The following is a 14,790-nucleotide window of genomic DNA, read 5'->3' as shown; positions in this document are numbered from 1 at the left end:
GACAATAGTTTTTACTTCTCCATGCTTGATGTTATCCAACTGCAGAATGCCTAAGTATTTGTAGGCTTCATTTTCTTTGCATTTAATTAGTTGGCCATTGGGCATTTCAATTCCCTCAGATGCAGTGATTTTGCCCCTTTTTATGGATACAGTGGCGCATTTTTCCATGCCAAACTGCATTGAAATATCGGTGCTGAATACTCGGACTGTATTTGTCAATGATTGGATTTCTATTTCTGACTTTCCATAGAGTTTCAAATCATCCATATATAGTAAATGCGAAATTTTTTCAGCTTTTTTGGCTGTTTGGTAGCCTAATTTCATTTTTTTTAAGATTACTGATAGTGGGATCATTGCGATGATGAAGAGAAGAGGTGAAAGTGAATCACCCTGGAAAATTCCTCGCTTGATATTAACCATTCCGTAGCTCTCATTCCCTACTGCCAACTCAGTTCTCCATTGTTTCATTGCCTTTTCAGTAAAGGATGTAATATTTTTGCTAATGCCAGTTGTTTCTAAGCATTTTATGATCCAACTATGTGGCAGTGAGTCAAATGCCTTTTTGTAATCAATCCAGACCATATTCAAGTTCATTTTTCTGTTCTTACAATTTTCTAATATCATTTTATCAATTAGAAGCTGATCTTTTGTGCCCCTGCTCCTTCTTTTGTTGCCTTTTTGCTCTACTGGCAAGATGTTGTTTGTTTCCAAATAATCCATCATGTTATCTGCAATAATGCCTGTGAGTAATTTGAAGGTTGTTGGCAAGAATGTTATTGGTCTATAGTTTTCAGGTGTTGTTCCTTTAGTTGGATCTTTCTGAATCAAGTATGTTTTTCCAGTTGTCAACCATTCATCAATTTGGCCCTTTTGTAAAATTTCATTCAGTTGCCTGGCCAATATTGCATGTAAACTGGTCAGATATTTGAGCCAGAAACCATGTAATTGGTCCTTTCCAGGTGATGTCCAATTCTTTACCTTTTTAACTCGATTTTTGACCATCTCAGTTGTTATTTCTAATACTTGCATTTGTTTGTTGCCAATGCTTTTCTCAAAGTCATGTATCCACTTTGCTTCCTTGTTGTAGTCCTTTGCATTTTCCCACAATTCTTTCCAGAATTCAACTGTGGCCTGTTTTTCTGGTTTTTCACTTTTGGTGTCACCATTTACATTAAGACTTTGATAAAAACGCTGTTGGTCTGATCGAAATTGCTGATTTTGTTTATATTGGATGATTCGTGCCTCATATCTTTCAATTTTTCTAGCTGTTGCTGTTATCTGCTGTTTTACAATCTCTACAGCTTCATTGATGTTTCTTGTATCCAATCTATATCTCCTGATTAGCCGATCTATGATTTTGTTGTTTTTAAGCCGTTGCTCATGCATGTTCTTTAAGTTACTAGCATCTGCCCTTAATTTTTTTATTTTTTGTTCTAAACGGATTTTCCACTTTGGCTTTGATGCTTTTTCTGTTGTATGACTAGGTACTTTAATTTTAATGCCTAGTTCATTAGTGACTATTACAGCTGCGCTGTACATTAACTGGTTTGTTTCCAAGATGGATCCTGGTTCAATTGTTGAAAACACTGCATTAACCATTTTCATGATAGGGGCCAAAATTTTCTTCGGCACAGTTTTTAGTGATGGTAAACGTTGCCTTTCCTCATTAAGCAGAAAATGCTCCATGATCTTATCCTTCAATTCTTTTTGTTTTTGAGTTAGTTCATCAGTTGGTTCAGTGATAACTGGTTCTAGTGGTGGTGATGTTATTTCCTCCCCAAGAGCTTCTTCTGGGAGTTCTACTATAATGTCTTTAGTTGTGTCTTGAATATCAGTTATTTCCGCTTGTGATATTGTTTTTTGGGTTTTGCAATTTGCCTGAATTTCCTCATGTTCAACTTCACTAAACACTTTATTCCGTATAATAAATCGCCTTTGATCTGCTAGTCGTTGTTCACTAACATTTGAATCTGGATATTGTTGTTTCCATAATTCATACATTCGCTTTAAATAGCCTCTTTTTTCTGGCTCTGAGTTGTAGTAACAGGCCATTATGGCACGGTTTTCATCTGCACTATATTTTTTTGTCGTTTTGTTGGCTGGTCCACTTGTAGCCCACTTGTCGACGGATGTCCAGGGACCCCAACATCCGCCGCGGCCCTTGTTAACCCGCGCGACGACCGATGCGGTATGGAATTCTTATTTGTTTTTTTCACCATATTGTATGGGTTGGCGGGGTTTTTTTTTTACGGGACCAGATGCCAACCTGATCCCAACCTTCCTCCTTTCTCATCCGGGCTTGGGACCGGCAATGGCGGAGTTTTAAAGTATTATTATTATTATTATTATTATTATTATTATTATTATTATTATTATTAAAATCATTTAGTTTATTCCAATCAGATATTGCAGATCATTTCAATGACATGATTTTAAGTCAGTTATATATTAAATGCTGACCTGAAGATGGTCATTCTTAACATAAATAGTTTCCGTAATAATAATAGTTGAATGAGCCAAAGGTATGTTCTTAACAACAGGTAATCTTAGCCTTCCGTACATCCTGTTCAGGTCACTCTGCATCTTCCTCTGGAAAAGAATAGTTCAGAAAAGATACAACTCTTAAGAGATTGTCTAAAAAGTATTTTGGCTACATGAATCGCCATATGGTTGTGTTCATCAAGCTGCTTTTGAACGTTCCTCTAAATTTTCTGATAGAGCTATTTTCTACAGAATTTCTTAAAAATTATGAATCCAAAAGAAATGAATTACAAGGACATTTTTCCTGCCATAATGCTGATCTCTTGTCATAGAAATTTAAAAGCATACAGTGATTCCAGAGGTCATCCTGATTCTTCATGTTTTAAGCAGATGAATAGAAATCATAATAGTTTAATATCACTGCCCAACAAATATCCTGCATTGTATTTGTAACATTTTAAAACATGCACAAGGAGTTGAAAAGCTGACTTAACAAACAAAGAGAAATTGATTTGCTATAAGACAGGAGTGCTATTGAATCCTCTTCTTCTAGTCTACATACAGAGAAATTATCCCAATTTGGTTTACAATAGATAACTGCTATTGAAGGTCATGTCTCAAAAATCCCTCTCTATTGATGCAGTTCTCCACTATTCCAAATCAGCAATAAAATATCCTTTCCTAAACTCAGAAGAAATGTTAAGAGTCTGGATTTAAAAAAAAATCCAGAAATTTTCTTCTTAATATTACAATTGAAATTCACAACTACTTCCCCCTATTTTGAAGTTCGCGTTTCTAATGCAGTATATTCCAAAATGCTAAAAAAATAAGAAGAAATGTTGTATAAAGAATAGGCTTCTGGAGATATGACCTTTTTTCTTACTTATATAGACTCTGCAGTGGAATCTTAATATAATCATGTTTTAAGTTGAATTTGGTAATTAGTTTCTTAAAGTCTGTACATTTATTCATGAGAACTCCATTCAATTTAGTTGCTCTTTATTTTGAATAGGATTGTGCTGGAGGGCATGTGTTACCTTTACTGTGCTATGCCTTGCTATACTACACTGCATCTAGATACCATGCTTTGCCCTATTGATGAAATCTTATCTGATTAAATGTAGAGTGTATTGGACTAATGTCAATATCTGCTGCTGAGATATTTAAGAATAAGATGACCAATAAATTTCAGAATGTGGAGGGAGGAAATCAGTGCACTACAATAATTGAAAACATGTGGGCATATTTCCAAACAATGTCAGGTGGAATGCATTTGCTCTATTAATCCCAGAAAAACAGACCTTCAATGCTATATCAAATATCTTTAAAAAGGCGAGTATGTGGTAGATTTGGGTACTTTATTCAGTTCAATTATTAAATAAAACAGAAATTGCCCCATTTTTTCTGCCTTGGTAATTAGAAAAAGTGTGTGTGTGGGTGTGTGTGAGAGAGAGACAGCCTTGATCCATTAGCCATTTTTTTTCAGCCTAATAAAAAGGCTGAAACTGTAAACAGTATCTGAAGACCTGGAAAAAGGTACTACACTTTATATTTTTGGCTAGGGTTCCCCTATTAGGGCTTACATCCTGTTTTAAAGAATAATTCAGTCATCACTTCTTTACCTTTCCTGGAAGAAGAACGATATTTAAAGAATACTGCTTATTAGGTAGGCAGGCTTATTTTAAGTAGCAAAGGACTGTTCAGTTTTCAGCAATGCTTTGTCATTAGCTCTATTGAAACACTCATTGGTCTATTTTAAAAAGACAACTCTTGAAAAGATCCCTGGATTTTTGCAGTTGAACCGAAATATCAAATATTGTAAGAACTTCCATTATTTCAGTGGATATTGCTGCTAAATTCACAAGGTACAGTGTCATACATCACCTAATACATCGTAGTTTATTCAGAGCAGAAAAAGAAACAGTTCATTTATGCTTTAATGTGTTAAATAGATAAACTATATAAGAAGTTTGGAAAAGCTCCTCATGTACTGTAGAACAGTAAGATGGGGGAAGAATGCTGAAAATATGTTTCCTCATGAAACATATCTACCCCTTTGTTATGAACATGAATGAACAATAAGGGCAGAACTTGTAGTGCAACACCTCTTTCCATTGGAGATTGCAAAAAAAAACCACCACTATAAGGATCAGACCTTTATCCATCTGTCAGTGGGATAACCCTCCAAAACTGAAATTAAATGCAGTCAAATGGAGAGAAGGTGGCCAAAAGAAATCAGTTTGAAAATAGGTTAGATTCCCATGTGACAGGTCAATATCATTCAAGAAATAATTCTTCTCTAAGTTCCCTAGAGTGGGCTACTCTAAAGCAGAAATTTTATTAAAGAAAAAATGCCCAAAGCAATGCTCAACATGCTTTCCTAAGCTTATTATTCTTTCCAGCCTAATGGAAAGTTGGAAGGAAATGTGTCTGATGACATTCAGAATTCTGTCTGTCAGTCTGCGTCTGGATAACTCTGAAGACTACAGGATAAAGACACCAGTGAAAGTCCAAAATGAAGAGAGAGCAGAAATGCACAGAGTACCGTAATGCGATATGCAGCAGAAAAAAAACCCTGCATTCCTAGTAAAATAGTTGGGGAAAACAATCTCAAAGTCAGGCTTTATATGCTTTTTTTCTTTGTTTGTATTGACCTTGTAGTATCTAAAATATACAGTACATATAATATTCTTTATATATTATACCCTGTAAACAACATCCAGAGAAAAGGGCAGGTTTTTAGTCATTTAATTCACATGAAATTGTACAATAAAGATAGGAACCACAACAGGAGAAAATGCAATTAAAATACCATTTAGAAAGTAACCTAGAATAGGGTTTTTTAAATGCAAAAATATATTCATTGTCAAGAATACATCTACATTTTCACAAAATGATTGTGTCTCCTATGGTGTATTACACTATAGGGAAGGGATTTTGAAATATGCAGAGGTTGTAAGCAAATTTTAGGCTGACACAACTGAGAGAGCAGGGATATACTGTATTCTTCTCCATCTCTACCTGCACCTGCAGAGATCAGCAATGATCCACAGAAAAAAATGATGGAGAGGCTAAAGCATACTGAGTCCAAGGACAAAACTATACAGAGTCACATCTTACAAACCCAGGTTGCTCAGAGGAACAAATTCTGGCAGCATCCTGATGACCCTGTGATAAAACTCAAATCTAAGAGCGAGAGGCACTGGGATTATGCTTGCTTGGTTTTTCTTTGACAGAGTCATCTCTCTGCCAGTAATTTCCAAAAAGGAGGATACAAATGCACAGAAGACAAATATAACAAGGGAACTTGGGTAAAGGAGGGAAGGGTGGTGGAAATGGTTACAAATGTCTCTGATCCATTAGTTTTGAGGAATATGCACCAGCTGCACCAATATGTAAATTAATTTGCATGGTTTTGTCTCCATGATCCATATTTCTTCATCATTATTTATTATATATAATTTAATTAGTATTTATTACTATTCTTATCACCATTATCATGTCACCACATAATGAAGGTATGATATGTTTTTATGTCTGCATAAACATTTCACGTATGGGACATGGTGGCTCAGTGGCTAAGATGCGGAGCTTGTCGATCAGAAAGGTTGGCAGTTTGGCGGTTTAAATCCCTAGTGCCGCATAACAGAGTGAGCTCCCATTACTTGTCCCAGCTTCTTCCAACCTAGCAGTTAGGTTGCACCTAAAAATGCAAGTATAAAAATAGGGACCACTTTGGTGGGAAGGTAACAGCGTTCCGTGTGCTTTCGGCATTTAGTCATTCCGGCCACATGAACATGGAGATGTCTTCGGACAGTGCTGGCTCTTCGGTTTTGAAACAGAGATGAGCACTGCCCTCTAGAGTCAGGAACGACCAGCACATATGTGTGAGGGGAACTTTTACCTTACCTAAACATTTCCATCCACCCCTGCCTTGGTCCCTCTGTCATGTTACTGTCCCTAATGGATAGTCAAGCTGATTTTCTGTCTTGCCCTTCGATAGCAAAACTTTCTCTTTTGTAATTTTGAACTTCTTGAATCCCACAGAGATAGGGAGATTGTGATTGCAGTTTTGGTTATGCCTTTTGTAAAAGCAAGGATCCTGCAAGTATGTCACATGTACACCATTACTGGGAAGATCAACTTATATGCAAATTTAAATTAACAGAACATGGAAAATTGGAGTTGCCCTGAATTTTTCTCTGTCTCTGTATAGGGAATATGTCTTCCCTATACATTCTTCCTTTGAGAAAGGGATTCTCATAAATTTATTAGGACTGTGCCAGCTGGTGACTTCCAATATGGCATCCAGTATTTCTATAATGGGGTAGTGTAATGGTGGTGGTGATGTATCATGCAAGTTATAATTTTATTAGATCAAAATACCACAACTTTTGGGAATCCCTGCTTTAGATGCTCCCTTCTCAAGGCTTAGCTAGGACCCACTAATTGATATTTCTGCTAGAAATGAATTGAAATATCTACTATTAATTGCTAAATCAAACAACATTAAAAGGGGGGTGGAACTGAACTTTGATATGGCCAAATGTACTTTCAAAATGTACTTTTTAATATCACATATTTATTCTGAAGCCTCTTAAAATAGATGACATCCTAAAATACAATAGAGAACTGTTTCTCTATTGCATAGTTCCTAATGTTGCTCGAGGGGAAAGCTGAGCCAAAGTTTATGTCATTTGAAACTATTATGAATGCTTAATGCAACATATTAAAGTGAATTCTCAGCACAATAGTAAAGCTTCCTTTTTAATATAATGTGCAAAGCCATTTCCCTCTTACACTGAAGACAAAGACAGAGCTCATCAATCATTATTTCTTATTGCATAAAGAAAGAATAAAATATTTATAACAATTTTAATTATTAATATTGTTTATTTTCTTAATTAAATGGTTTAAGCTAGTTTGGCAGCTCAGTGAAAGCAGAAAATTCAGATGTTCTGTGTATCAGACAATATTTGATAGATACCGGTATATATAGAGGGTGGGGGGTTGAACTCACTAAAAAGTAAATCATGTCGACTAGGAGTTTTTCCAGATTCAGAATTTTTGAAAAACATCAGTTAATTCAGCATGTAAGACTTTATTTCTGAAAAGCAAATCTATCACTATTATTTATCTTCCATTAGTATCCAGTATAAATTATTGCACTCTTCACTATAAGTCCTGTTTTTGAACAAACTGTAGTTCAAACATTTTAATTTGTTGCTAATTAATGTGAAAATCATTTGTTTGGAACATTATACAAATATTGCATTTGGTATTCTTCTTTTCTGGCCCCACCATTAGACACTGGTGCAGAGCAAGATCAGCATTCCCTAGGTCTTGTAGACAATCGTGAAATTGGCACCATGGTGGACTACACCTTATGACTCACCTGGTGTGATATCAAGACACATAACATTCTCTACCATACTCCCAAATTCATAGCTGCTTCCCCTCCAAGAGACTAGATATGGCTGCCTTTAGAGCTCATACTAGCCAATAATCCGGTGTTGCCCGGGTATTTATTTATAGGGGGAAATGTCCAGACTGAACGTAATTTCTAAAGTTGTATTTTCCCACTTATCAGAGGGAGCCCCCTTGTGGAGTACTGTAAAGCCATTACCATGGCAACTTCACTGCTCTGTATACTAGAAGCCATTTTACAGCAGTACAGTAGAAACCATTTTAATGCACAACAGGCTGTATCTTAACAGAGCACACACCCCAAGAAGTTTTAGGGGTGTCTTATCCCCACAGTATTTGTTTCCAGAAGGTAAGTCATCTGTTACCAATTTTCATTGAAATTGCTACCATGTTTCCCCAAAAATAAGGCAGGGTCTTATTTTCTTTTTATCCACAAAATATGGCTTAGGCCTTATTATGAGGGGAGGGTTTATTGTTTTGGGGTTGCCAGGCGGCTGTTCTCTTCTGAGCAGGCTTCCAAAGAGCCGGGCACAGCCTCATGGGCCTCAATGCTTTTTCGTGGCTTCCAAACCAAGTCTTCCAGCAGTGGCCACTCTGGGCATACACTCTGTAGTTGTACGCTCTGCCGACATCTGGCTCACAACCATAGAGTGTACGCCCAGAGCGGCCACTGCTGGAAGACTCGGATTGGAAGCCACTGAAAAAGCCATGCTGGGATGGCGGCGGCAGCAGAGGTGCCCTGGCTCTGCAGGGAGAGCTGGGCCAGGGCATCGTGAGGCTGGGAGGCGCGCAAGCAGGAGAGGAACAGCTGCTCATGCAACCCCCCTCTCCAGCTGTGCAGAGTGCCTTTCACTGGCATTTTGAAGGCACCAAGCTGCGAGAGCCGGGCGGTGGCGAACAGGCGCTCACGTGGCTTGGCGATACCCCTAAGTCAGTGAATGGCACTGTGCCCGACTGGAAAGGGAGTTTGCCGGGTAGCTGCTCGTGAGCATGGTCGCTTCATGGCTGTTGTGTTGCGCTGCTGCGACAGCGCAACCCATGAGGCTGTCTTTGAGAGCCCGCTTGCAAGAGAGCAGCTGCCCAGCAACCCCCCTCTTCAGCTGGGCACAGCGCTGCTCAACCTAGCGGTATCTCGAAAATGCCAAGCAATGCAATCACCTTTGCCTCCCCCCTGGTTCCCGCCGCTTGACACCTTCGGGATACTGCTAGGTTGGTGAGCGGTGCTCTGCCTGGCCGGAGGTGGGGGATTGTACAAGGGCCTTATTTGCGGGGGAGGGCTTATATTTTTGGCCACCAGAAAAATATGGCATGGCCTTATTATCAGGACATGTCGTATTTTTGGGGAAACACGGTAGAAGCGTTCCAGAGTTATGCTAGAACAGTGGTCCCCAACCCCCGGTCCGCGGACCGGTGCCGGGCCGTGGAGTACCTGGCACCGGGCCGCGCAGCGGCCGGGGGCCATGATCCCTGCAGCTGGGCGCCGTGGCTCTCCTGCTGCGCCAGCCGCTCCTCTTCCAGCCGCTCGCCCAGCGCGCAAAGCTCCCGGCAGCGGCGCCACAGCTCCTCGAGGCGCCGGCGGCTCTCCTGGTTCTGCGCGCGCAGCTTGCGCAGGTCCTGTTGGCCCAGGCGGCCCCCTTTCAGCTCCTGCATCGCCCGCAACTCGGCCTCGTATCGCTCCAGGCTCTGCGCGCAGCTCCAGCTCAGCACCAGCGCGTAGTCGGAGGCCAGCTGCCGCTTCTTGGAGCGCCCGGCCCGGAGGACGTGCGGGGCAGACAGCAGCGCGGCCGGCCGCTGCTTGCGCGCTTCCTGCAGCCCTTCGTGCTCGGCCAGGAGCTGCTCCAGCAGCGCCTCCAGAGCGGCGCAGTCGGCCCACAGCCCCTCCAGCTGCTGCCGCCGCCGGGCCAGCTCGGGCTCCAGGCGGCGGAGACGCAGCTCTCCAAGTTGCGCGCTCAGCCTCTCCAAGCTCTCCAACTCGTGGCGCAGCGCGTCCCGCTCCAGCTCGCCTTGAGGTTATCTCAAAAAATAAGCTAGGTTGGATATGACTGGGATAAGATTTCCAGATGTTGACTTGGCTCAAGTCACCGGTTCCTTTTTCTTGCTGAATGAAAACTCCTGCATCATGGTTGTATGTAGGATGTATTTAGAAAAATTCAAGATGGGAACCATCTTGGTTTTTATGTGATGCAAATAAAAGAATAAATAGGCTTTTAATTTCATAGTCATGGCTATTACCTTGACATTTTCGATGTCACTCTGACACCCCTGTCCCAGATAATTTGGTGAATGGACAGAGAGGCTACCAGCTAGTAGTAGGCTGGCTTGAATGCACTTACTAAGAAAGGATTCACAGTGAATTCAATGAATAACATTTTTGGGTGATCATCAATCTGATGGGAGCTATATATCTATTGCAGCATTTACCTGCAAATTTAAAGGAAGTCCAGAAAGCGATTGCAATCTATTTGGCATATATTTACAAATACATATTGAAAATAATGCAACATCTAACATTTTCTGATCATGGTGCTGTCATTGGTGTACTATCCTGGTAATTAAAAATGGTGTCTGTAGAAGAATAAAAATGTGGTTGTGTGTTAACAAAAGAATAGAAACTATAAGCATATAATCTTCCATTCAAATAGTTAGAAATTAACTAGAAATAGTTAGTCCAGTTTACAAGCAACAGCCTGACGGTAGCTGTCAAAGTAGCTGCATTTAAAGCCAAACTGGAGTTGTGGGGACGGCGTGTGAACAGAGGCATTTTGGACATGTTTCAGACATTAGCGGGGATTTTAGGAGAGACTGAGCCTGAGCGTTCATTCTCCCAGTTGGTGCACGATCACCTGTCTTTGCTTTTAGAAGAGTTTGAGCGCTACTTCCCAACCACAAAAGACCCACGAACTGGTAAGGAATGGATCCACGACCCATTTGTCAACAAACCAGACGAATGTAGCATGTCTGTACAAGAAGAAGATCAACTGCTGGAGATTGCAAATGACGGCGGCCTTAAAACTGCATTTGAGACAACAACTCTGCCGGTGTTCTGGATTAAAGTCATGGCAGAATATCCTGAGATTGCCACTACAGCTCTTAAGTCCCTTTTGCCTTTTCCAACATCCTATCTGTGTGAAGCGGGGTTTTCTGCAGTGACAGCAACCAAAACAAAACAACGAAATAAACTGGACATAAGCAAGACACTTCGGGTGTCATTGTCTCCTATTACCCCCAGATGGAACCGTCTCGTTGCAGAAAAACAAGCTCAGGGTTCTCATTGATTCACTAGATTCTAGTAACTAGAGCGCTTAGTTAAAGTTTAACTGTTAAAATGTTAAAGCACTTTATATTTATGTAATTGTATTTTATTTTGTAAGGCATGTTTAAATACAATAAAATAAAAGTTGTTTAATCAAAACAATCTGATATATAAACAATCAATGTGTCGTCGCGAACAATGCCCCCCCACCCCTGCGCACGCTCAGCGGGCCACAGTAAAATTATCACAGGCTGACTGGTCCGTGGCGATAAAAAGGTTGGGGACCACTGTGCTAGAACATACACACACACAGCCGTTTTTATATATTTAGATTTTAGATCCGTTTGTAATCCTGCAATCACCCCAAAAATCTGGTTTATTAGTTTGTCTCCTAGTTTGGACTTTTGTTTTTTCTGAAGAAATATACATTTTCCCACATTTAACTATAAAATGATTCTACAGATATTTTGGTTTCAGGATCTGCAATGTGTCAAAGATTGTTGATCTGTTAAATATATTACAACAATTCAACTCCCAGTCTTTACAAATGGCATTGTTTTAATTCTGTGAGCTGATTTTGGAGGACTCTGCCTTGGAAAGCAGAGAAATATTCCAGAAGTAAATAAAGTAAACAATGTCTACTTTTCAGGATTTATATCAATTTAAATAATTCTCAAAATATATTGCTTATTTGATCCCCATGCATATTTTTTAAAAAAGACATTCAGTGATGAGTAAACATATGCATATTCCAAATGAAATCACACACCCTCTTCAAGTAATTCAAGCAACAATAGGAGCCAATAGAGTTTACCAAACTTCTCCCTAAGAATATTAATTCTCTAAAACCAATTTTTCTGCTAACTGTTCAGGGTCTTTAATGAATCTGAGGGGACATGGTACCAGCTGTTCTTGGTGTAGTTTCGATAAACATGATATTTCAACTTCCAGTGAAGAAATTACTTTTATTTGGCCCTTTTATTGAAGATTCTGGAAGCTTAATTCATAAAGTAATTTAGTACACTGAAAAAATCAGATATCTGTTAAGTAGCTTGTGAGCTGAGCTATGGAACAATTACGCCTTCTTACTGCAATTTTCTTGACCAATACTTCTTTCCTCTTTGTGTCATGAATCACCATCTGTTTTACCTCTTTTTGTATCCTCTGTGAGTTATTCTCAGGATTTTACTATCAGAAGTAATTAATGCATATGGATTTCTGTGAAAGAGAGAAAATTACTGTCAGTATGCTTTTTGAATTTTGCATTAATATTATCCAGGATAATCATGCTGGTCTAATAGTTAAGGCACCAGGCTAGAAAGTGGGAGGCTGAATTCTAGTCCCACCTTACCCATGAAAGTTGGTTGGATGACCTTGAGCCAGTCTCTCTCCTCCCTCCCTCCTCCCTCTCTCTTTCTCTCCCCACCCCACCTCACAGAGTTATAATTGTGGGGATATTGTAGTTATATAGGATATATTTTCTGCCTTGAGTTATTTGTAGAAATAATAAAGGCAGGATACAAATAAATAAAAACAAATTCTCAAAGAGAAGCCTAACATTTAAATATCATATAAATTGTTCCTGTCCATGTCTGGAATATTTGATTTCCCCTCTTTATATACACTTCAAAGTTGTCACATGCTACATGGGTTGCAAAACTTCAGAAGACCAGTAAGTGGCAGCAAAGAGTTTTAAATATCTTTTTACTACCATCTCCTAGTCATCTAGAGCATTGCAGTCTAATTCTGATGAACCTAATATAATTGCCACTGTTGATTTAGAAGAAATGCCTGCCTTATGCTGTGCTGTACCAAAACTTTTACTGTATTTATTTTCCATCCTCCCCTGCCCCTCATTTGTTATGGCTATATTAAGGATAGGAGAAAAGCAAGTAATGCATTCCACCCCCTCTGTCCTTCACTTCCCATCTACCCCAGTCCTTACCTAAAACCAGAACTCCAATGAGTGATTGATTATATGTCATTACATTGTAACCTCACAATACAGATGGTGCTTATGTTCCTGGTTGCTCTTCTTTTGGATAACTCTGATGAGCTAATTTCTGTCTTGCAAGACTGAAAAATTTCTGGCATAGGCTATACTTAAGAGCCATTATTAGTTCATGAAACACTCTGGAATGTGCATCTCAAAATATGGGTTTTGCCTGTCAAAATTCTCACACAGAATCCATCTGATACCCTACCTATGATTCCTAGACCCTTGGACTGTGTCCTGCCAACAGTTTTTTCAATCATTTTGACTGTCACTACTCAGAATTTATTTGCAGGCAAGCTCACATAGGATTGGGACTTTGTTGAAATGTGGATATATTTTCATCCTGATGCTATCTGTAATTGCTTAAACCAGAAGTACAGGCCTAGCAACCTAATTTTTCTTTATAACTGAATGATTGGTTGAAAGAGGACATATGAAGAGTAAGCATGTCAGTTTTTGAATACTGTTTCAACAGTGATGAGTGCCAGAGGAGCTTAAAATGAAAAATGAATCCAGGTTTGTTAGTAATGAGTTCACTTGGCTGCTGAAGCCTCTTTTGCAATATCCAAAAGTGATTATTAGGGAGGAAAGAAAGATACATAGTCAAGAAGAAAAAAGAACAAAAACTCAACATTATTGTGAAAAGGTCAATTGGTAATGAATATAAATATTTCTAGCATTAGGAAACATTAATATTTATCAGCATGCAATTTAATTCCATTTGTCTGAACCTTTAAATTAATGCAAGTATGATAGAAGGCATATCCAAATTTCCTCTTTAAGCTAATTCTATCCTGTAAGGTAGGTCTGCTTAAAATAGTTCTGACCAGACTAAGATATTTTGACAAGTATTTCACTCCAAACAATCTTTTATGTCTTTTCATTGGGTTAGGTGTGTTTGTGTTTGTGTGTGTGTGTGTGTGTGTGTGTTGTGCCTGTGTACATATGAGTATGCACACATGTACAAGGTAAATTATATTTATATGCAGAGTATTTATTAAGAGTTAAGGTACAGTAAAGATCATAGCCCCCTACTCAAGCAGGAGATTCTATACCATTTCAGACAAGTGACTATCCAGTGTCTTCTTAAAGACCTCCAGTGATGAAGCACCCACAACTTCTAAAGGCAAGCTGTTCCACTGGTTAATTGTCCTCACTCCTCCATTCAGGTTGGTTTTCCTTGATTAGTTTCCATCCATTGTTTCTTGCTCTCAGGTACTTTGAAAAATAAATTGACCCTCTCCTCTTTGCAGCAACTTCTCAAATACTGGAATACTGCTTTCATGTCGCCCTAGTCTTTCTTTTCTCTAGACTAGCCAAACCCAAATCCTGCAACCATTCTTCATATCTTTTAGTCTCCAGGCCTTTAATCACCTTAGCTGTTCTTCTTTGCACTTTTTCTAAAGTTTCAACATCTTTTTTGTAATGAGGTGACCAAAACTGGATGTAGCATTCCAGGTGTGGTCTTACTAAGGCGATAAAGCGATATTAATACTTAACATGATTTTGATTCTATGCCTCTGTTTATACAACCAAGGATTATATTAGGTTTTTTTGGCTGCTGCCGCACACTACTGATTCATTGTTAAGTGATTGTCCCCTAAGACTCCAAGGTCCCTCTCACAATTACTGT

Source organism: Thamnophis elegans, chromosome 8 (assembly GCF_009769535.1).
Source record: "Thamnophis elegans isolate rThaEle1 chromosome 8, rThaEle1.pri, whole genome shotgun sequence".
NCBI lineage: Eukaryota > Metazoa > Chordata > Lepidosauria > Squamata > Colubridae > Thamnophis > Thamnophis elegans.
Note: the sequence above shows the minus strand (reverse complement) of the source record.